Source organism: Dromaius novaehollandiae, unplaced genomic scaffold, assembly GCF_036370855.1.
Source record: "Dromaius novaehollandiae isolate bDroNov1 unplaced genomic scaffold, bDroNov1.hap1 HAP1_SCAFFOLD_45, whole genome shotgun sequence".
NCBI lineage: Eukaryota > Metazoa > Chordata > Aves > Casuariiformes > Dromaiidae > Dromaius > Dromaius novaehollandiae.
Genome location: NW_026991505.1, coordinates 823,961 through 845,049, shown reverse-complemented (window position 1 = coordinate 845,049; position 21,089 = coordinate 823,961). Strand labels below are relative to the sequence as shown.

Genomic DNA, 21,089 nt, shown 5'->3' with positions numbered 1-21,089 from the left:
CGAGACAACTTTGGTGAACGCATCATTTGAGATGACATTTTCTGCCCCACTACCGCCTCGATCCACCACCAGGGTCAAGGGAAAAGCAAAATTCTTGATTCCAGATGACTGAGCCAACTCATATCATCTGTGTGAAGAACTTTACTGTTGCCTTTGGAGAGAAGGACTTCTAAAGAATGTCACTTCTACGATATTTGCCCAATTCTGTTTGCCAGCCTGATCTAGGCTGGCAAAACTGTGGATAACATCTGCTGAGGAAAGGAGCGTGTTCCTGCTGAAGAGCCTCACAATCCTCTTTTGTTGGCTATTGGAGAGCCCAAGATCGCATAAGAGCCCCAAATTACATTTATACCACTTTCCTTGACCACCAGTTGGGAATCCCAGGGACTCAACATAGATGGCTTTGGTGAGTTCCATCACCTGCTCCTCTAAGCGCTGTTATTTCCACACTTTTTCCATCGCTGCATCTCCTAAAGATGACACAATACTTTCAAAACGGACTGTTACATCCACTGCCAATGCCCAAGACCCTTTTACTGTTACCAAGCCTGGTTTAAAGAGCTCGTTCTTCTTATCCCTTAGATCAGGCTCCAGAAACACCACCCAGTCCATCCTCCTAAGCTCATTAGACGTCATCCTGTACAAGATGCTATGGCTCTTGACCCAGGACTCTTGGACTGCAGGACAATGACCAATAACATGGGAGCACATTTCCCATTCAACAGGACAATCCCTGCATCCTTTCCTGGACCCTTCCCCTAAACCTCTAACCAAGCACTCCCTAGCTGGGTAGACATTGTCCCGGACTTGTAATGGCGTCAGAATTTTCCTGTGGGGAATAAACCTATAATGCACCAACCAATCATTATTGATGTTATTGTTCACAGAATTCTTGATACCGTGGCCCTGACTTTGCAGATTTATCCAATTTTCAGATTTGTGCTTTCTTCACCTATTTGGGCTAGGGAAGATGACCTTTGGAGCAGGTGTCTCCCATTCGCATGCTGCCTCCCCCTCTTCCAATGTGGCCAGAATCACAGTAATAGCTAATCTATCTGTTACTGATCATATTTTATCCACTCAGCCTTCTGCGGCAGTCCACAGATGCTTAAACATCGTCGGCCCCGATGTTCTTCACCCAGGTATCAAGCTTCTCTTGCAGCTCTGGCTTGGAAAGACCAACCCATGGGTCCACCCCCAGGCCCAAATATCTCTCGGAGCTGCCCGGCTCCATCCTGTTTAGTTTAGAGCCGTTCACCTTCCACAGATCACACTCACTGATGGTATCAGAGTCTTCTGTGGGCCTTATAAGGAACCCATGGCATTTCTCAGCCTGCAACCTCAGCCCTGTCGGTTGGCAGAACCCTTCAACCACTGTGATATTTCCCTGCATCCCATCTCACGAGTCAATAGGACTAGATCATCTGCAAACACCAATGATGTAACCCTTTTTCTGCCATGCTTAGATCCATTCCTGATCTTCTCCAACCTACATAACAGCGGGGCTATTGATAAATTGAACAGCATCGAGGACACTGGCTCTCCTTGCTTCACTCCAGTGAGGATCTCTATCGCCTCTAACTGCTTTCCCCTCTCCTCCAGCCGAGTTGTGGTGTTATCATACCTATCAGCTATGATACCTGTTACATAACCATCAATGCCTCTTTGTTTCAGGGCGTGAAAATATGGTGAACTGAATCGATGGCCTTTGTCAGATCCACAAAGACCACCCCCAGGGCTTTATATTCTCTTTTTGCATACTTTATCAGTATCTGGAGCACTTTCAGATCTTCCAAACAGCCTGAGGCTGATATAAAGCCCCTCTGGTGGCCGTTAATCAGACGTACTCTCATCATCTGGGCTGTCAGGATTCTTGAAAACAGCCTCAAGATAATCAACCTGATGGCAATGGGTCACCATTTGTTAACATCCAGATGTTTCCCTGGCTCTGAGGACTTTGGTATTAATATTGTTCTGATTGTTTGATCCCCACCTGGATCTTCCCAGCCAGCAGCCGGGCTCTGTGCATGAGGCAGAAATAGGTTTCTAATGGTGTAGGCCAAATGTATAGAAAATGGCAATAAAAAATGAAACAGCAAAGAAATTAAGAAAAAGAATATGATGCAAAAAAGATGTTTTATTATACTTTCCATTTTTTGTGTGTGTGTGTGTGTTCTTATCGTCCTCCTTTTGTTTTGTTTTAATTTGTTGGACTTTGGGGGGTTGTTGTTTGTAAAGGAAAACAATTTTCAAAATTGGGGTGGGATTCAGTTACAGAAACACAGACAACTTGGCGCCACTGTAGACACCCTGGTGCCCTCTGCCCAGCCTCCATCTTCAGCTCCAGAGGGGCTCTGGTCTCCCCCAGGTCCTGTGTGATAGCTGCCAGTCCCAGGGAAACACTTCAGGAACACTGGGACCTCTAAAAGTGGCACTAGATGCTTGTGTTTAGGAAACTGAGCTCTGCCTGGAAAGTTGAAGAATATTCTTCAACATTTTTTTTAAAAAAGGCACATTTTAGCAGCTGAAATCACTGAATAATTTTAATACAACGTCAACGTTTTCCTATAGTGCCAAACTGGAAATTTCCAGGAAGTGTATTAACCTCAGGAGAAAAATATTGATCTTCCTCAGTACTTGTGTTCCTACTGCTCTGTCTACTATACTGTGCATTTAATCTCAGTAATCTTTCCTGTATTTCTGCACATCCTTATTAAATGGACCATTTCTGAAGCCAGACTACCTGGCTGCACCCATTATGCATTGTCCATCCAGTTTTCCTCCTCCCGTTATTCTTTGTTCTTTCAGATACCTATCAGCTAGCCAGCTGCTGCTTTGAACTTCAGGGATTTTTAAGCTTGCCTTCTCTTTCAGTAGTTTGTCTAATTGTCTCATTAGTGAACTCCTTAACTGTGTTTATAGCTATCCTTTTCTATCCCTTTATCTGAAATACTTCCAGTAAGGTTATTCCCTGTGGAAAGTGGCCTTCAGTGGAGACAACCTGGTCTTAATGTACCGTTGAGAAATGCATTTTTTTTAATCTAAACTATACCATGTTTTCTCTTTTTTCGCAGCCAAGAAAAATCTTTCTGTGTCTGTTTGCAGGTAGTTCTCTAAATAAAGCAGGTGGGAATTGATTCATATGAGCTGTAACATTCACCGACAGACTTCAGTGGAAAAAGGTTAGCTATGAAGAGGAGTTATGTGAGTCCCAGGTGGCTGAGACGAGAAATGATGGGGCTGAGGGCATGGGGGAGAAGATGGTGCAGTGTCGGACCACAAGTATCCTCCTTTTCCTACATGTCTGAACTTCATTAGGAGACAATCTGAATCAGCATCAGCTATAGAATGTTGGTAAAACTTATTCATGAAGCTGAAAAATGAAGAAAGTTGAAAAAGGAGCCCCGCCATCCCCTAAGGATTCTTTTCTATTAGGTGCTCATTGCAACCTTCCTTTTTCAGCTACATTCCTGAAATCTCTCCAATTAGCCACATGACACTTGAAAGCTTGAAGACAGTTACAGGAAGAAACACTGCTCCTTAGGATCCTTTTTGTGTTTAATGAGCCCTCTGGTGCATTCGTGCAGGCACTGAAAAGAGTTTGAACAAACCTCTCAAGAAGTTAAAGTCAGAAGCAAACTCAGCAGTTTCTTAGAGCAGGGTCCCACCGGGGGCCATTACCTGCAAAGCTGTTAACGGGAAGTACAAGACGAGGTGCCCTTCCCTGGAGGCTGGTTAGCGTAGAAAATCAGAGGCAGCAGTTAGTCAAAGGAAGTGTACAGGAGGCCTCAATTCCAAGTAAGCCCTTGATGTGTTTTATCAAGCAAAATGGTCAAGCACAAACGTCCAGCCCTGCAGAAGGGTGATCCTTTCCCTCACACGTTGCTCAGGGCTCTTCCTGGGGCGAGGAGGAGGGGCAATGCCGAGTGTGGGACAATGGTACAACACCTCCTGGTCTCCCTGAGGGGTGAGCAGGCAACGAGGCCCTGGTGCTGTAAGGAAACAGTGTCTGCTCGCAGGCCTCGCTGGTGGAGAAGGCAGCTATAGCCAAGGTGACAAAGACCTCAGTTCTGCCAGGGACTTTCAGCCTTGCCACCAACCTTGGCCATCCCCTTCACAGACATCCTCCACTGTCCCATGCCTGCTCCTGTTTCCCCGCAGACCTTAGCCACCTTCTCCCTCCCTACACACTCTATTTCCCCACCTTTGACCTATTTCACTCTCCCTCACTCCACCAATGTCTCTCCATCCTCACTGGGTGTTGCTTGAAAAACAAAGCTTTGGGCTCCTGAGAATTTGCTGATGCCCAAGTTGCCCAGCAAGCCACCTGGCTTCTTTCAAAGCCCTGCTAGAGCTCCTCACTCACCTGCAATATCCCAGCCCCAAATGTGCTTGTATCCTGTGCAGTGACTTGCACATCCTTGTTCTTGTGTTCTCCTAAAATCACAACTGCATTTCCTTTAAAGGTGACCATTGCATGCTCTCTGTGTTCTCCATCCTGCCTGCATCAGCCACACTCCTACCTGCACACAGCTCTTTCCCTGCACGCATATGTGTCCTGGTAATGTTCCTGCTCTGCCTGCCACAGTGGGACCTCACTCCAGGAGATTCACACATCCTCCAGAGAAGGGTCAGCTCTGTGGGCATGATTGAGCTCTGTCCACTCGCTCTCCAGCAGCATGCATTCCCCATCTCGCAGGCTAAGGCATGCACGCAAGATGGAAATGTCTCTGTCATCCCTGATAGGGTGAGAGGCCTTCAGCCCTGCCATGTTTCTAGCACTCAGCTCCTCCCCCTCTGCCCACAGACATAACCTCCTTTAATTGTCTGGGCTCAAACATGTGTGTGAGGATTTACTGAAGCCCTTATCCACCACTGCCTTTCTCACTGCCTTCTCCTCAACCCTCTATCCCACTGGCCAGCGCTGCCTCTCAGCTGTGACCCAGTGGCCTTTTGGAAGAAGCCTTGGGCTTCCTGGGTTTTCCTGGTGCTTTTTACAACCTTTCTGGCTTCCTCCAGAGATCTTGGGATGGGACAATTTGCTATTGGCTCTAATAGGGGCCTTTATGACCATCTTTTAGGAAACACTTGCATTTTTATGACTCCTCTGTGTGTGTGTGTGGAGCAATAGCCACGGAAACGCACCAAATATACCAAAGCAGGCACCCAGTGGACTGCCAAGAAGAACCATCTGAGATATCCCCAGGCCTGTGGCTTCAGGGCAAGACTTCTCACTGTGGAAGTGGATCCAGCCTCATCCACTCTCTAGAGAGGCAAATCGGCAATGTCCATGCCATCTGAGGCCTGAAGAGGTGGGTTCTGGTGAGACCACCCTTCGTTGGGCCCATTTTAGATGTGTACTTTAGGATGGGGAACCATGCCTTGTATTCATCATGTTGATTACATTGAGGCTGCCTACACAGGATGTCCTCATGAAAGTGAGGTTAAACAGGGGAGCTAAGCCCTGGCTCATCCTTTGGGCCTGTCTGAAGATGCATAAAACATTTGCTTTTCCTCAGTCTCAGGATCTCCATGACCTTTCAAAGATGATACAGAGCGGCCCCGCTGTGACTTTGGCCTGTTCTCTCAGCATCCTTGGATGCAGCCCCTTGGGTCCCATGGGCTCTTCAGGACCGAATTCGCTCAAGTAACCCCTGACTTGGTCCTCATCCACTAATGGATGTTGTTTTTTCCCTTGAGTCCTGCCTCTAGGCACAAAGGCCTGGGAAGCTCTGCTAGCAGAAAGTGAGGCAAAGAAGACATCCAGTAGCTCAGACCTGTCTGCATCTACTCTTACTAAATTCTCTGCCCCATTTAGAAGTGGGCCCATATTTTCCTTGTTCATTCTTCTGCTGTTAATGAAGCAGCACCAGCTCATCTTGGTGCCTGTGATGTCCCTTGCAACTGTCAGCTCTAGGGGAGGTTTGGCTTTCCTAATGCCATGCCCAGACAGCATCTCTAAATTTCTTCCATTGTAACCTGTCCCTGCTTCCAACTCCTGTGTGCTGCTCGTTTGCATTGGAGCTCAGCCTTGAGGTCCCCGTGTTGCCAAGCCATCTCTGCCAGCTTGCCTGAGCTCCTTTGCTGGTCAGAGCTGCTTCCCACAGGATCCCCCCTTCCTGTGTCCTGAATAAGTCAAAGTCTGCCTGTCTGATGCCCAGGGTCTGTACCCTGCTACTCTCCACACTAAATTCCCCTCAGGATCTGAGACTGCACTATTTTCATGGTGACTGCAGCCGAGGCTGCCACTGAGTATCACATCTCCAACCGCTTCTTCTGAGTTTGCAAGTACAGATCCAGGTGACTCATAATGGCAGCTGGTCTCAGAGATTGTCCTGCTGTCCTCCAGGTACCCCCTGGACTGTTTGCGCCCTGCTGTGTTGCCCTTCCAGTGAATGCCAAGGAGATTAAAGTCCCCCATAAGAACCAGGGTCATTGCTCCAGAGGCTTGTTTGCATTGCTTAAAGAAGACTTTGTTCACTTCTTCACCCTGTTGGAGTGGTTTGTAACTGCTACCACAATACCACCCTCCTCTGATCCTCACCCACAAGCATTCAGCCAGCCTGTCATCCCTCCCATAGAGGAGCTCCACACATCTGAGCTGCTCCTTCGTACAGAGGGCAATTCCCCTTCTCCTCTTTCCTGCCTGTCTTTCCTGAAGAGCTTCTGTCCATCCGTTGCAGCAGCCCAAGCCGTGTGAGTGGTCTTATCACAGATCAGTCATTCCCACAATGCCGGCACTTCTGTGACCACACACGGAGCTGCAGCTCCTCCTGCCTCTGCCCCAGGCAGAGTGCGGTTGCGTACATTTGGGCTGCAGGACCTCAGCTGTGGCGCTAGGGCCAAGCACAGAATTGCCATGGTGATCCTGTTGCCGAAAGCCAAGGACCCCATGTATGGTAAGGCCCCTTTTCAGAGCACAGACATGCTGGACTTAACGGCAGATCACCATGCCACGATGAAATGAGGTTCCCACCAGGAGAGAAAACCCTGCAGTCCCCAAAGCCAGGCAGACAGGGCTTGGTTGTGCAACCATGACAGGAGAGGAGTTTTCTGCCTGAGCTGTCTCTGCAGCACCACTGGGCCTGTGACAGAAATGAAGCTGATCTCCAGGAAGGAGTAGATCCTGCTGAGGACATCCCTGGAGGTGGGTAGCCTGCGATCCAGCTACGCTGTGATCATTGTTAGCATGTTCCCTGTTTCTGTCCTCATGTGGGTGAGCAGAGGTTCAGGGAGAGGAGAACCATCAGTTTGAGAACATGGGCGCACGAGTAGAAACCCTGGTGGGAAGTGTCTCCCATTCCTGCAGCACCCTTGGACGTAGGTGGGATGGGCCTTGCCTCCATACCACAATGTTGGCATTCAGTTGCTGGCATACAGGCATCTCACCCCTCTGAGATGCCCTGGGGAGTCTGTCCAGCACCCATCCAGAAGGGCATGGCTTCCCTGTAGGTCCTGCGCTGTATTTTCCAGTGGTTGTGTTGGCACCCCAGCCCCCTGACACAGCACTAGAGGCCTTTTTTATTCATTCCGATGAGAGCTGTGAGTTAACTTAGGACTCTGCAGTGCAGAGATGGGCACTCGTCTTAGCTTTGTAGTAACTTGGGCTCTAATAAACACGGTTGACGGAGCCTGGAGAGAAACCTCACTCTCCTTATGGCAAGCTCCTCTGGTCAGCTGAACAGGTCTGCAGGCTGCCAGGATGTGGTTGATTAAGGCAGGCTCAGATGCCCTAAACATACGCCTCTGGTGTCCTTTCAGGTTGCCAAGGATAGTTCCCCTCCAGCCCGCCCCAGGCCATAGCTGATGCTCCGGAAGGATGTGGGTCTTTGAGAATTGCTCCATAGGAGCTTGAAGACATTTGAACATGTTTTGGATCACCTCTGGCACCTCGGATGTCACCAGCTGTTTGTGTGTGAGCAACTGACTCCTGCCCTCTACCTCCATGGATTAGAATTCAAGGAGCTCCCGTGCAGACACAAATTTTGTGCACACATGAATTGAGGGAAGAGGAATCCCACCTCCTCTGGGTCTGCGGCATGCACAGGAGGGAGAGGAGTTGCCCCAAAGCCTCTAGGCAAAGAAGAGGCACCTGGGACTGAGAGAGCTCATGGCAACCTGGCAGACTCTGCAGAGAGCTGCTCAGTCCAGGAGCAGCTCCTCTGCAAAGAGCAGCAGGGCTCAGGGCACTGCCTGAAAGTGTCTAGATGCAACAAGGCATGGCGGAGAGAAGTTCATGGCAGCCTGGAGTGGGAGGAGGGCTGAGAGCTCTTTGGGGAAGAAACGTTCACAGCCCTTAACACAGTAAGTCTCTGGCCACCAGCAACGCAGCTGTGCTTCCTAGACCTAGACCTAGACCTAAACCTGGCACATCCCACAGCTTATAGGATCTGTCAGGACAGCTCTCATGGTTTCTCTGATGTGGAAGAGGAGGATGTGCTCCAGGGCAGGGAGTATTTGCCACACCATCAGAGGGACAAGGCCTCACTGTCACCTTCTCCCAGGGATGGCCTCAGGGGTATGAAGTATGGGTGTGCACACATATCTGCAAGGCAGAGCAGTGTCCCTGTGCCCCAGGGTACTGTGTGCCGGGGTCAGTGCTTGGCCTGCCCGGGGAACTCCCCACGGTGCAGCAGGGAGAAGCTCTGGGTGGAAGGAGCGACAGCCAGCAGGGCAGGTTCATTCTGCTGTAGAGAGGGTACTGCATAGGTCGGGGCTGCTCACAGCTCTGCCTCACCATGAGGACCTTCCCAGATGGGGACTTTTCAAGAGGAAGGATGAGTCACTGGGTACCTGAAAGGGAAGCAGCTTTTCGGAGTCTGTGATGTTAGTTTCCATCACTGGCCGGGGGGAAATGGAAACAGGTTTGGGGGATTTAGACGTGGGAATGAGACTCTCAAAATGTTACTCCGAAAGATCAAGAGGTCTGTGAAGAGCCTCCAAAAGCCCCCTTCATTCCCTCTGCCCCCCCCCACCCGCAAGCACCAACATCTCTTTTGCAGTTATCATCATTCTCATCAGAGCTCTTCTGAGCTGCAGTCCCCACTGCCCGGAGGGAGGAAATGTCCAACAGCAGCTTCCTCACCGAGTTCCTCCTCCTGGCATTTGCGGACAAACGGGAGCTGCAGCTCTTGCACTTCTCACTCTTCCTGGGCATCTGCCTGGCTGCTGTCCTGGGCAACATCCCAGGCAATGTCTCTGCCATAGCCAGTGACCACTGCCTCCACACCCCCATGTACTTCTTCCTCCTCAATCTCTCCATCCTGGACTTTGGCTCCATCTCCACCACTGTCCCCAAATCATGGCCAATTCCCTGTGGAACACAAGGGCCATTTCCTACTCAGGATGTGCTGCCCAGGTCTTTCTGTTTCTTTTCTCCATTTCATCAGAATATTATCTCCTCACTGTCATGGCCTATGACCGCTATATTGCCATCTGCAAACCCCTGCACTATGGGACACTCATGGGCAGCAGAGCTTGTGTCCAAATGGCAGCAGCTGCCTGGGCCAGTGGTTTTCTCAATGCAGTGCTGCACACTGCGAACACATTTTCAATTCCACTCTGCCAAGGCAATGCTGTGGAGCAGTTCTTCTGTGAAATTCCCCAGCTCCTCAGGCTCTCCTGCTCTGACTCCTACTTCAGGAAAGCTGGGGTTACTGCGGTTAGTTTTTGTGTAGCTTGTGAGTGCTTTGTGTTCATTGTGCTGTCCTACGTGCAGATCTTCAGGGTCATGCTGAGGATCCCCTCCGAGCAGGGCCGGCACAAAGCCTTTTCCATGTGCCTCCCGCACCTGGCCGTGGTCTCCCTGTTTGCCAGCACTGCAATGTTTGCCTACCTGAAGCCCCCCTCCATGTCCTCCCCAGCTCTGGAGCTGGTGGTGGCTGTTCTGTACTCAGTGGTGCCTCCAACACTGAACCCGCTCATCTACAGCATGAGGAACAAAGAGATCAAAGAGGCACTGAGGAAAGTGATTCAACGTGTAGTATTTTACCACTCATAGGCTGCCCTTCTCTCTTCATGAACGATTCCCAGTTTCTCTCAGGCTGGCTTATGCTTTCTTTGCTTGTTTATTATATCTGTGAAAATCATTTCTGTACACAGATATTTGTATTTATCACACTTCTCCAGAGGCATGAACCTGGTCTGCCTGACCAGAGGCCTTCTGTGCCTGGGTCAGAGCTGGCTGCTGTGACAGCATCTCTGTACTAAAAAGGGATCTTCCCAGTGCAGCGCCTGAAGGCTGGGCTCGTCTTACACTAGGAAGGGAGGTTGGAGAGCAGCAGGAGTTGCTGGAGGAGCCCCAGCACCAGGACACTTGTGCTGGCCTGGGGAGTGGGGCTGGTTAGGAGGCAGCTGAGGTGGCGGTTGTCATCCTAGAGACAAGAGCAGGGGGGCAAGAGAGTGACTGGCTTCCATTTCCTAGTGCCATTGGAGGTCTTAGGGCTGGTGGGGAGGCTGACACCCACTCTCTGCCACCCCAGGAGCTGCTGTGCCCATTCGAGGGGCTCAGGCTTGGTGTCAAGTATGCAGATACCTGCAGCATCCTGTGGTGGACACTGCTGTGGTGTGATTCCCAGACTGTCCTGCTCTGCTGGGATGGGCTAGGAGAGGCAATGGGAGGTGGGGAGAGCTGGGGAGGGGCCTGAAGTGGGCTGGAAAGTGCCTGGGGGTGGGAAATACCAGTCTTCAGATAACTTGTGTGAAGAGGCAGGGTGGGCGAACACACCAGTGTGCTTGGGTTGCGGAGCCAGACTTCATGGCGAAGGAGCTGAGACATAAAAAGTGCACAAGAGTGTGGTCTGTGCCCTCTGCCTGCTTCCTCTGCAGACCTTGTGGGGCACAACCAGAAGAGACTTTCAAATGTGGCTGAAGAATGGCTAGTGGTCCTCCCGCTGACGCCAGTCTCCCACTGACATCTTCCCCCCAAAGGTGGGCTTCCATAGGGCATCTGAGCCCCTGCGTCAGAGCTCAGTCCTAAGGAAAAGTGTCTTAGGAGCCATGTCATAGCTTGATGCTGTCTGGATACACCCAGTGCAATGCACTATTGCCTTCTGCCATCCTCCATGCAGAGGCATGCCACACCAGGGCATCATTTCCTCGGTGCACAAGAAGTCTAGGTTGGGCTCCATGACTCTGTACTTGCTGTCCTGAGACAATGATTCAGAAAAGGGCCATGGTCGGGATGGCTTTGCCACACTGTGATGGAGGCTGTGCTGTGCTGGAGTGTTTGGCAGTGCCCAAGGGCATGGGAGGGATTTGCTGGAAGTAGTTTGGGAAGTGGCTGTTGTGATCACCCAAGAAAACCCAGTTTGTCCAGCTGTGCACATTGTTCCAAGGAGTGCAGAGGAGGGAAGACGTTTATGGTGGGTGGAGGGGTAGCGCCTGAGGTTTCAAAGTGCTGCTGAGTGCTTTAGTAGATGATAAAAGAGACCTCATAATCAACAAAAGAGGGCAGGAGGGGGCCCACCCCAAGTGTGTGCACACAAGGACACAAGGACAACAAGGCAGGGCAGGAGCAATCCGGGAGGTTTCTGGAGTGCAGTGATGATAACACTGTGACACGGGTGATCACGGAGTCAACGAGGGCAGGCACTTTGCTGGACCTGATACTCACTGACAAGGAAGAACTGGTTGGGGTTTTCAAGACTGGGGGCAGCCTTGGCTGCAGTGACCATGAGATGGTGGAGTTCAGGATCCTGAGAGAAGGGAGGAGGGCAAAAAGCAGGATCACAACCCTGAGCTTCAGGAGAGCAGACTTCAGCCTCTTCAGGGACCTGCTTGGAAGAATCCCATGAGATACAGTCCTGGAGAGAAGGGGGAGGTCCAAGAGAGCTGGCTGATTTTCAAGGATTACCTCCTCCAAGCTCAAGAATGGTCCATCCTGATAATCAAGAAACAAAGCAAAGGTGTCAGGAGGCCTGCATGGATGAACATGGAACTCCTGACTGAACTCAAGCATGAAAAGGAAGCATACAAGAGGCAGAAACAGGGACAGTTGACCAGGCAGGAATATAGAATTGCTGTCCAAGCATGCAGGAAGCCAAAACCCACCTGCAGCTGACTCTGGTGGGGGACATGAAAGGCAACAAGAAGGTCTTTTGCAGGTATATCATCAGCAAAAAGAAGACTAGGGAATATGTGGTCCCAGTGTGGAATAGGGCAGGGGACATGGTAACAAAGGACATGGAAAAGGCAAAGGTTTATAGTGCCTGCTTTGTCTCAGTCTTTCCTGATGAGACATGGCTTCAGGAATCTCAGGCCCCTGAGACTCATGGGAATATGAGAGGTGAAGATTTACCCTTGGTAGAGGAGGCTCAGATTAGGGAAGATTTGAACAAACTGCACATACACAACATCCACTGCTCTCCCCTCCTCCACCCAGCCAGTCTTTCCATCACAGAGGGCTATCAGGTTGGTTAAGCATAATTTCCCCTTGGTGAGTGCAGGCTGACTACTGCTGATCACCTTCTTATCCTTCATATACTTGGAAATGGCTCCCAGGACGAGCTGCTCCATCACCTTCCCAGGGATTGAGGTGATGCTGACTGGCCTGCAGTTCCCTGGGTCCTCTCTCTTGCCGTTTTTGAACACTGGAGTGACATCTGCTTTCTTCCCGTCCTCAAGCACCTCTCCTGGTTGCCATGATCTGTCAAAGATAATTGAGAGTGGCCCAGCAATGATGTCCGCCAGCTCCCTCAGGACTTGTGGATGCATCCCATCAGGGCCCATGGACTTGTGTAAGTTGTTTGCTGAAGTGATCCCTAACCCAATCCTCCTCTACCAAGAGAAAGTCTTCCTTTCTCCAGATTCTCCCCCCCACCCCACCCCAGACTCTAAGTCCTGGGATTCCTGGGGACCAGTCTTACCAGTAAAGACTGCTAGGCACGGAGGGCTAGATTCATGGCTCACTGTGGTGGCAGTGGACATGGTGAATGGGCTCCCACTCACCTGCCCGGGGCTGTCATACATGAGACAGGACCAGTGGCAGACACCATCCTTCTGGCAGGGAATCTGGAGGCAGCTCGAAGAGCACATGGGATCTCCAGGGGCACCACGTGCTGGGGGCGTGCAGTGAATGGAGCCTCTCGAAAGGAGAGAACATTTGATGTGTAGCTGGAAAAGGTAAAGACCTGTCCCCTTGCAGTGGTAAATTCCAGCTCTGATTGTTCATTCCAGGCCTGATGTCAGCATCTGTATCGAGGGGGAAGAGCCAGCCCTGAGCAGCCTCTCTGCTGGCCCAGACCCCCAAAGACCCTTGGAGGACAGCGGTCTGCTGACCCCTGTGTGGGGCACAGCCAGGGCTAGGCAGGGACTGGGCACTGGTGGGAGGCTGCCAAAGCAGGAGGGCTGCGGGGGGGATGGGGTACATCATTGGGACTGTGCCAGGGAGATGTTTTCCCACCCCTGAAGGTACCCTGCCCTGTGAAGTGCCTGCAGGGCAGGTCTGTGGGACCACGTGCAGGGCAGCAGGGCTGGGTGCAGGCTGGAGCCAGGACACTCCTCACTGCTCCATTGCCAAGAGGCAGCTGTGCTGCACAGAGCAGGAACCAGCTCTGCAGGCCCTGCAGGCCCTGGGAAGCTCATTCAGGTGAGCAGCGTTAAGGCAAGGGCTGGGAGCCAGCTGGCAGCTTGGGAGCCCATTGGGGAAGGCCTCCTGGCACTGGTATCACAGCCCAGCCCCACTCTGGCAGCCAGCAGAGCATGCCCTGGGGCTGTGCCACATCATGATGGCCCCTGGCACTGTAGGCCCAGCTCATCCCCTCTGTGGGAGACCTCCAACAGAGCCATTTCCCATCCCTGTCCCAGGCCTGGCCTCCTCGGGTTCTCTCCTGTCACTCACCCATGCCCTGGGGACAGCTGAGACCATTCCTCTCTTGGGAAGAGGCTCCACAGGCAGTATCCAGGGCAGAGCCCTCTCTGCCAGGTCCCAGACCCCAGAGCAGCACCTCCATTGCACTCAGGTGTCTCCCGCCTCTCCCTCCCACACTGCTGAGGCCCCCAAGCTGCCCCTGGACCCAAGCAAGACAGGGCTCGCTAGTGATCCTAACTGGAAGACTATTGTACATCGAGGAGTTGGTGATCCACATAACGGGTAACCTGAGCAGGCACAGGCATGTGCCGTGCTGTGCTGCACCTTGCTGCACGTACAGCTTGGCCTTCAAGCCTGTGCTGTGCTGCACGTGTCCCTTGGCTGCAGGACAAACTCTCCAGGCGTATTATAACACCAACACCTGCCTGTAGACAGCTCCCATTTGCTATTGGCAATTCCACCACCTGTGTGCCCTTGTCTTTATCTTAAGAGAAGGAGCAAGTTCTCATGCAAACCTCCTTTTGACACTATAAATGATGAATAGGATTGTTTTCTTCTGAGGAAATCCTGTAAGAGCCCTAAAGAGCAAGATGCTGGTGAACCTCTCCATGGATGGGATCTGCACCGTGTGCTGTGCCATGCCATGCCCTGATTGGAGGTCTGTCCAGTGCTGCACAGCTTGGGGTTCTCAGCATCTAAGGGGATGTAATATTGTCTTTCCTCTTTTTTCCTTCTTGTGTTAGCTCCACTAAATGGTATTTTAAGCAATACCTTATAGAGTCTGAGTGCCTTTCTTGCTGGGATCATAAGATACACTACCCTGGTGCCTTGCACTGGTATGGAACAGGCTCTTCCTCCTGATCATTGCAACAGCTGCCAGGAGCCCAAGAGGCACCCTGGGATGGGAGGTGCAGGGTGAGCAGCGCCAGCCCCAGTGCTCCCCCAGCAGCCCCTCTGAAGCCAGAGCAGCCCCCGATAGTTGCGGTAGGGACTCGCTGTTGGTCACGGGGAGTCTAGGATGTGCCTAGAGCTGAAACCACAGGCACCGCTCTTTAGAGTGCCCATAGATGAAATGCAGAGTCCAGCTGTGCAAGAGCAGCAGCTCACCAGAGCATTCCCTTCTACTTCATAGTCTTCTTTCAGGACTGCTTTCCAGTGAGTGATTCCCTACCTGGGGTTTGTGGGAGGAGCTGTTGGAGACCTCCTCACTTCCCCTCAGTCCTGCTCTGCTCTGTTGTCAGCCCACGGGCACTGCCACAGTCCCTCTGGGCTGGGTAAAGGTGAGTCTCCATGTGCCCTCCTCTGACCCCAGGTCGGAATAAGCAGTGCCTGTCTCTGCTCAGTCCAAAGCAGGTGCTCAGAGCAGGCCGGGGGAACAGGAGGAGAAGGTGCAATAGGCACAAGGGCACAAGCAGCAGCAAGGGACATTTCAGCTGGGTGTTAGGGAAAAAACTGTCAGCATCAGAGTGGAGCAGTAGTGGTGCAGGGGCCCAGAGATTTTCAGAACTTGTCTGGACAAAGTACTGACCAACACAATCTAACTGGGAAGTTAGCCATGCTCAGAGCAGAGGGTGTGGATATAGACCTCCAGATATCCCTCCTGACCCAGATCCTCTAGGATGGGGAAGAGGTCCCAGGGCATGGTAGCACACTCCCATGGGGATGAGACCTTTCTAGAAGTTTGCCACTGGTAGATGAGGAGCTCTCTGTCACTCCCTAGTCTCTGAGAGGTGGGACTCAACCACATGCTGGTCCCTGTGACAACCCTCAGGGACTGCCTTTTGTGAGGAGTGAAGGTGCCCTGAAGACCATCCTCAGCTCTGAGCAGCTGGGAGTGGTGAAGCCACGATGCTCAGTCTGCAACAGCAGCAAAGGGGCAGAGCAGCAAGAATGGGTACAGGGAGGGGAAACGGGAGAGATGTGGCTCTCAATCAAGAGGCAAGTACAGCAGCCAGTGGAAAAGCTCTTCCATTTCCCACCTGCATCATTTGGCTGTGCATTTGAGCCTTCCCCAGACACAGTCCCAAGAGCCACTAGCCAGCCCTGACCTTCTGGACCCTGGCATTCACAGTTCCCCATTACTACTGTGCTGCCACCATGGATGGTCTTGGCGGTAGACTTCTCCCAGATGTGGCTGCAGAATTTCACCAGTTGCTCCTGGAATTCAGGCTCGATCTCACTGTTATGAAGCTCTTCCAAGGGTGGCAGGTCCCTCTTGCTGGTTGGCTGGTCAAAACCAAAGCACTTCCAGTCTGGGGAGATCTGGTGGAGGCATTCCCGGGAATGGTTATAGAGCTGGGTTTCCCGGCTGCTACCTGTGGAGGTAGGCCAGGGAGCAAGCTCACAGGGCTTGGGCTTTTGTTGCCTTACGCTGAAATGCAGCTGTCCAGAGCTGGACACATCCTGCCCTTCCTGAAGCACAGCACTGGCAACAGCACCATTCCCCTACCAGGCTTTAACTTCAGCACATTCTCCAGGTACGCGTCCTCAGAGATTTCCTCCCCATCCACCTTCAGGTGCAATGTGAAGTCCCGCACGGCCCAGACAAAGGTCAGGAAGAACTAGGAAACTTTATCTGAATCCTCCAGTTCATCTCCACTCTCCCGAGGTGTTGCTTTCACCTTTACATCCTCCGTCAGCTTTGTCACATAGCTGGGGAGCTGGCTAAGGAAACAGAGACCCTGGATCCTCATGCAGGGAGGGGCTAACCCTAACTCTAACCCCACCCTCCCCACCCATCAGCATTTGATGGGGAAAAGGGGAGATTCTGCAGGGACAGAGAACAGCTTGGAGTCACCAGCAGGAGTAGGGCTCAAAGCCTCAGCCCTGAGATCTGGAGCACAGGATCCCTGAGGATCCAGAGCCTGGTCACTGGGCATCACCAGCAGGCTCTGATCTCCCCATAAAAAGCAGCCGTTTGAGGAGCTGAGATGTGTGAACCCCTTAGCTACTGCTGAGGGAGATGGGGCATCCCTGGTGCTGCTGCCCCACTGAGGACACTGCAGCTGGTCCATGTCTTGCTGGTTGATGGTGCCCTTGCTGTTATAGACCAGAGTGCGGGACAGCAGTACAGCTAGCACAAAGATCCATGAGTCATTCTTGGTGTTTCCCAGGAACAAACAGCCTTGGCTCATACCAAGAAACTCTGTGCAAGGCCCCCTAAGAGTGAGCAAAGCCCCAAATCCCCAGGCCCTAAATGCCTAACCATGGGCCATGGCAGGGTCAGCTGTTTGGAGAGACCCACACACACAACATCACCATGTCTTCCTATAGCTGCCTTGTCTTCAGCTCTTAACTCTCCGAGTCCCACAGGCTTCTGATTATTAAAGGACTCCCTGAGCTCCCCATTCCTGGTCTGCTGAAGTTTACCAGCAAGTGCTGAGGAATTTGGCAGCTTGTCAACCTCACGAGCCTTCTCCTAGCTCCTCTGGCTGTCAGCACCACAGAGACAGCTCCAGTTCAAAAGCCTGGAGCTCCCTGCCAGCCACCAGATCTCAAAAGGCCCACCAGCCTGATGGCTGCTGAGTAATCAAAGATCCAGAATGAGAGGGAGAGTGGCTGTGAAGAGGCGGTGTCCCACAAACCGTCATGGGCCCAGCCACAGACTGGCTCCAGTCCCCTGCAGACAGCCAGCATCCCAGGCAGAATGAGGGCTCTGACAGGTGAAGGCAGAGGTGAAGGATGCCAGACAGGAGGACTTCCTCAGCCAGAAGACTTTATCCAGTTAGCGCTACACTGGCCTCCTTCCCCACAGCCTCTGTCTCTTCCTGGCACACCAGTGCAGGCAAGGAGAACACCTTGAGTCCTGCCACATGCCTGGGCCCTTGAGAGCTTCCACAAAGTTCTCTGTAGGCACAAAAGGAAGCCTCTGCTTCTCCCACGCCTTCTCCGCATCACCCCGCCCTTCAGTGTCCAGGAGCATCAGCGTGTGTCCAGGCTGACAGGGCTGAGGCACACACCACAGCCAGATACCTTTGGTATGGGCCTGCATGGGGAAGGCCAGGGAGAAACCTGTGGAGGGGATGCAAGGGGCTCAGCAGTGTCAGCTACAGAGCAGGAAAATGGAGGCATCTTTGCCGCCCAGGGCCGGGACCTGTGTGGCTCCCCACCTCTCTCATCCATCCTCTCACAACCCAGCCTGTTCATGAGGTGGGACTTGCCAGCGCAGTACAGCCCTGTGATGGCCACCACCACCACCACGGGCTGTGCAAACTATGACAGCACCTGCAGGGTCTTCTGCTGCCCCACCAGCCCCTGCCTCTGTGTGCTCTCAATCAGGCACCTGGGCACTTCTATGGAGGTTTCAGATGCCATTGCTCATGGCAAACACAGCTTGCAGAGGGGACAGTGAAACAGGTATTTGAGGCCTTCAGAAAATCACCATAGTTTGTTATCTCCATCTTTAGAAGTGAAAAGAAAAGAAAAAGCATTTTAAGCTCTTCATGGACTATAAAGGGAGCAAAAGATGTTAAGTCAGAGGCAGAGTCCAGCTGTGCAGTTGTAGCAGGTCAAAGGAAGCCATGATACTTATTCCATGTATTATCCTTGGGAATTACAAAACCATGTGTCAAACTCCTTGGCAAATTCCCCATTAAAACTGTTAGTCTTCCTGAGAATGATGTGCTATAACCTTGCATATTTCCAGAAATGGCTTTTGATTCTACGGCTTCCTCCTGCTTATGAGAGCTGGCTGTACAAATAATCAGTAATCAGTTCAACTCCCCACAACATCATTAGTTTTCTGTGTGCCTGAAATGCTATGCCTTGATGTTTTCTGCACTGAAGTCCCATAAGGTTCAGAGGCTTGATCCCAAGAGGAACTATCAGGGAAATGGAAATTTTCCTTTGTTGGAAAGAAATGTGATTGTTTCCGTGACAGGGAGGACTATATAAAGGTTTCCTGACACCACTGAACAGTCCGAATTCATCCTCTTTGAAAGTGGTGTACTATATGTGATCAACTATACTACTATAACACTTCAGCTTTGGAAAGATACCGTATATTCAGCTAGGATTTGGAATGAAGAAAACTTATTAGAAAACCCTTTTTTGAATTAAAAAAAAAAAGACAAACAGGGTTTCAGAATGATCTTCACTTAAAAACTAGGTAACCAACTTCCCTTCCCTCCCTCCTTCTCTCCCTCCCTCCCTTCCTTCCTCCCTCCCTCCCATTTTCTTTGCTCGCTGTCCTCAAACACACCATTCCTTTCAGTGAGCTGGTACACAGGTGGCAGCTCCAGCATCAGTACTGGCCATCTAGGTTACAACAGTTTCTAGTGTTTGTTGAAACAGCTGGGGTGGAAAATCAAGGGATTCTTTTATGTCCCTTTCAGACTCAGTGTCTGATCTCTTCCATTCATGAGGCAGCATCAGCTGCTGCTGCACCTTATGGAAGAGGACTCTGGGGAATGGAAATAGCAGCTCAGGACAGAAGGATAGCAAGCTACTGCTGGGTTCTTCTCTCTTTCCCTGCAGGGATGGATAACCAGACAGAGGTGAGCAAGTTCATCCTGCTTGGCCTGTCCAGCCTTCAAGGGCTGCAGCAGTTCCTGTTCATGCTCTTCTCCCTGCTCTACCTGTCCAGCCTGCTGGGGAATGTGGCAATTGTGACTCTGGTGATATGTGAACCTCGGCTACGCATCCCCATGTGCTATTTCCTCTGCAACCTCTCCTGCCTGGATATTTTCTACTCCACCGTTACCATCCCCAAGATGCTGGCTGGGTTCCTCTGGGGGCACCAGGGTATTTCTTACACTGGCTGCCTAAGCCAGCTCCACTTCTTCCACTTCCTGGGCAGCAGTGAAGCTTTGCTGCTGGCTGTCATGGCCTATGACCGCTTTGTGGCCATCTGCCACCCGCTGCGCTACACCCTGATCATGAGCCCACGGGCCTGCCTGCTGCTGGCTGCAGCCGCTTGGGCTACTGGCTCCTTCATGCTCTGATGCACACAGTCATGACCTCCCGGCTCCATTTCTGTGGCCCCAACCACATCCACCACTTCTTCTGCGACATCAAGCCCCTGGTGAGACTAGCCTGCAATAGCAACCAGCTCAACCTGCACCTGCTCAGCATCATCACAGGGAGTATTGCAATAGGCCCCTTTGTCTTCACACTCTTTTCTTACCTGTACATCTTTTCCTTCCTCCGACTGAAAGTCCAGTCGAGGCAGGGGAGGAGGAAATCCTTCTCCACTTGCATCTCCCATCTCCTTATTCTATGTCCCTGCTGTTTTTAACTATGTGCCACCTTCCTCAGGGAGTTCACCCAGGCGGGACATGATAGCCACCCTTATGTATAATGTTGTCAGCTCCGTCCTCAACCCTTTGATCTACACCCTGAGGAATGCGGAGGTGAAACGTGCCCTAAAGAGAAGACTTTTCTCCAGACAGTTACTAGTGCAGAAAATGTTCTGCCTTGCAGCTTGTGTGGGGTAGTAGGCAATGGACAATGCAATCAGAGGAGCTTTTGGCTCAAGAATGTCTTGTGCAGAAATCTGCTTTTCACTGCCAACAGCCTGGGTCCCTTCAGAAAAATCCTACTTACTGCATATGGCCCTATGTCTCCTCTCTTGGGCAATATCAGTGCATAAAGAGTGCATGTTGGTGGAACAGCCACTCCCATTCCTCCAAGTGGAGAAGAGAAGCGGCTCCAGAGAGTGATACTTCAATAAAAACACCTTTTTTTAGAGTGATTTGCCCTCAAACGTCACTTGATTCTTTTTCTCTTCCTTTCTTTCTTTTGGCAGCTGAATCCCACCCCCAGTCAGAGCTGTCAAGAGAAGTCAGGACATGATTCATCTTAGCCTAAAGCCAACAGACAAGGAGGATTCCGTTGTTTTTGTGGGGTCCAGTTGGCCATGTGCAGACATGTATGTCATGCCACTTGAAATACTCTGTGTACCTCAGCTGGTGTCTCTCTGCTGCTCCAGAAAGGCACAGGTCCTGCGCCAGATCTACCAGCCCTGTATGGCTGTCAGCTATCTTAGGGCATCTGAGATGGTGCTAGACACCTATGTTGGGCAACTGAATCCCACCCCCATTGCCTAGATTCACAGTGGTTAAAACTGCTCTTCAGGCACTTGTCCCACAGGGAGGAAGGTACATTTGGAACCCCAAATGTAGGTGTCCTAATCTCAGATTGAATCTCACCCTTAATCTCAAAATGAGTGGAATGGTGGATTCCAGTTGAAGAATCCAGAACTGATCCTTAGGGCTTAAAGGTAAGGTGAGCTTGGGTGATGGGGACTAAGACTAACAGCTGGAGAGATCTTTTGATTCTT

General features: G+C 51.5%; 2 pseudogenes; one reads left to right on the top strand and one right to left on the bottom strand.

Moving 5' to 3' along the window:
* Window positions 1–1,108: 1,108 nt before the first annotated feature.
* Window positions 1,109–18,124, bottom strand: LOC135327032 (guanylate-binding protein 1-like; annotated as a pseudogene).
* Window positions 18,125–19,287: 1,163 nt separating this feature from the next.
* LOC135327031 (olfactory receptor 12D1-like) lies at window positions 19,288–20,244 on the top strand (annotated as a pseudogene).
* Window positions 20,245–21,089: the final 845 nt, after the last annotated feature.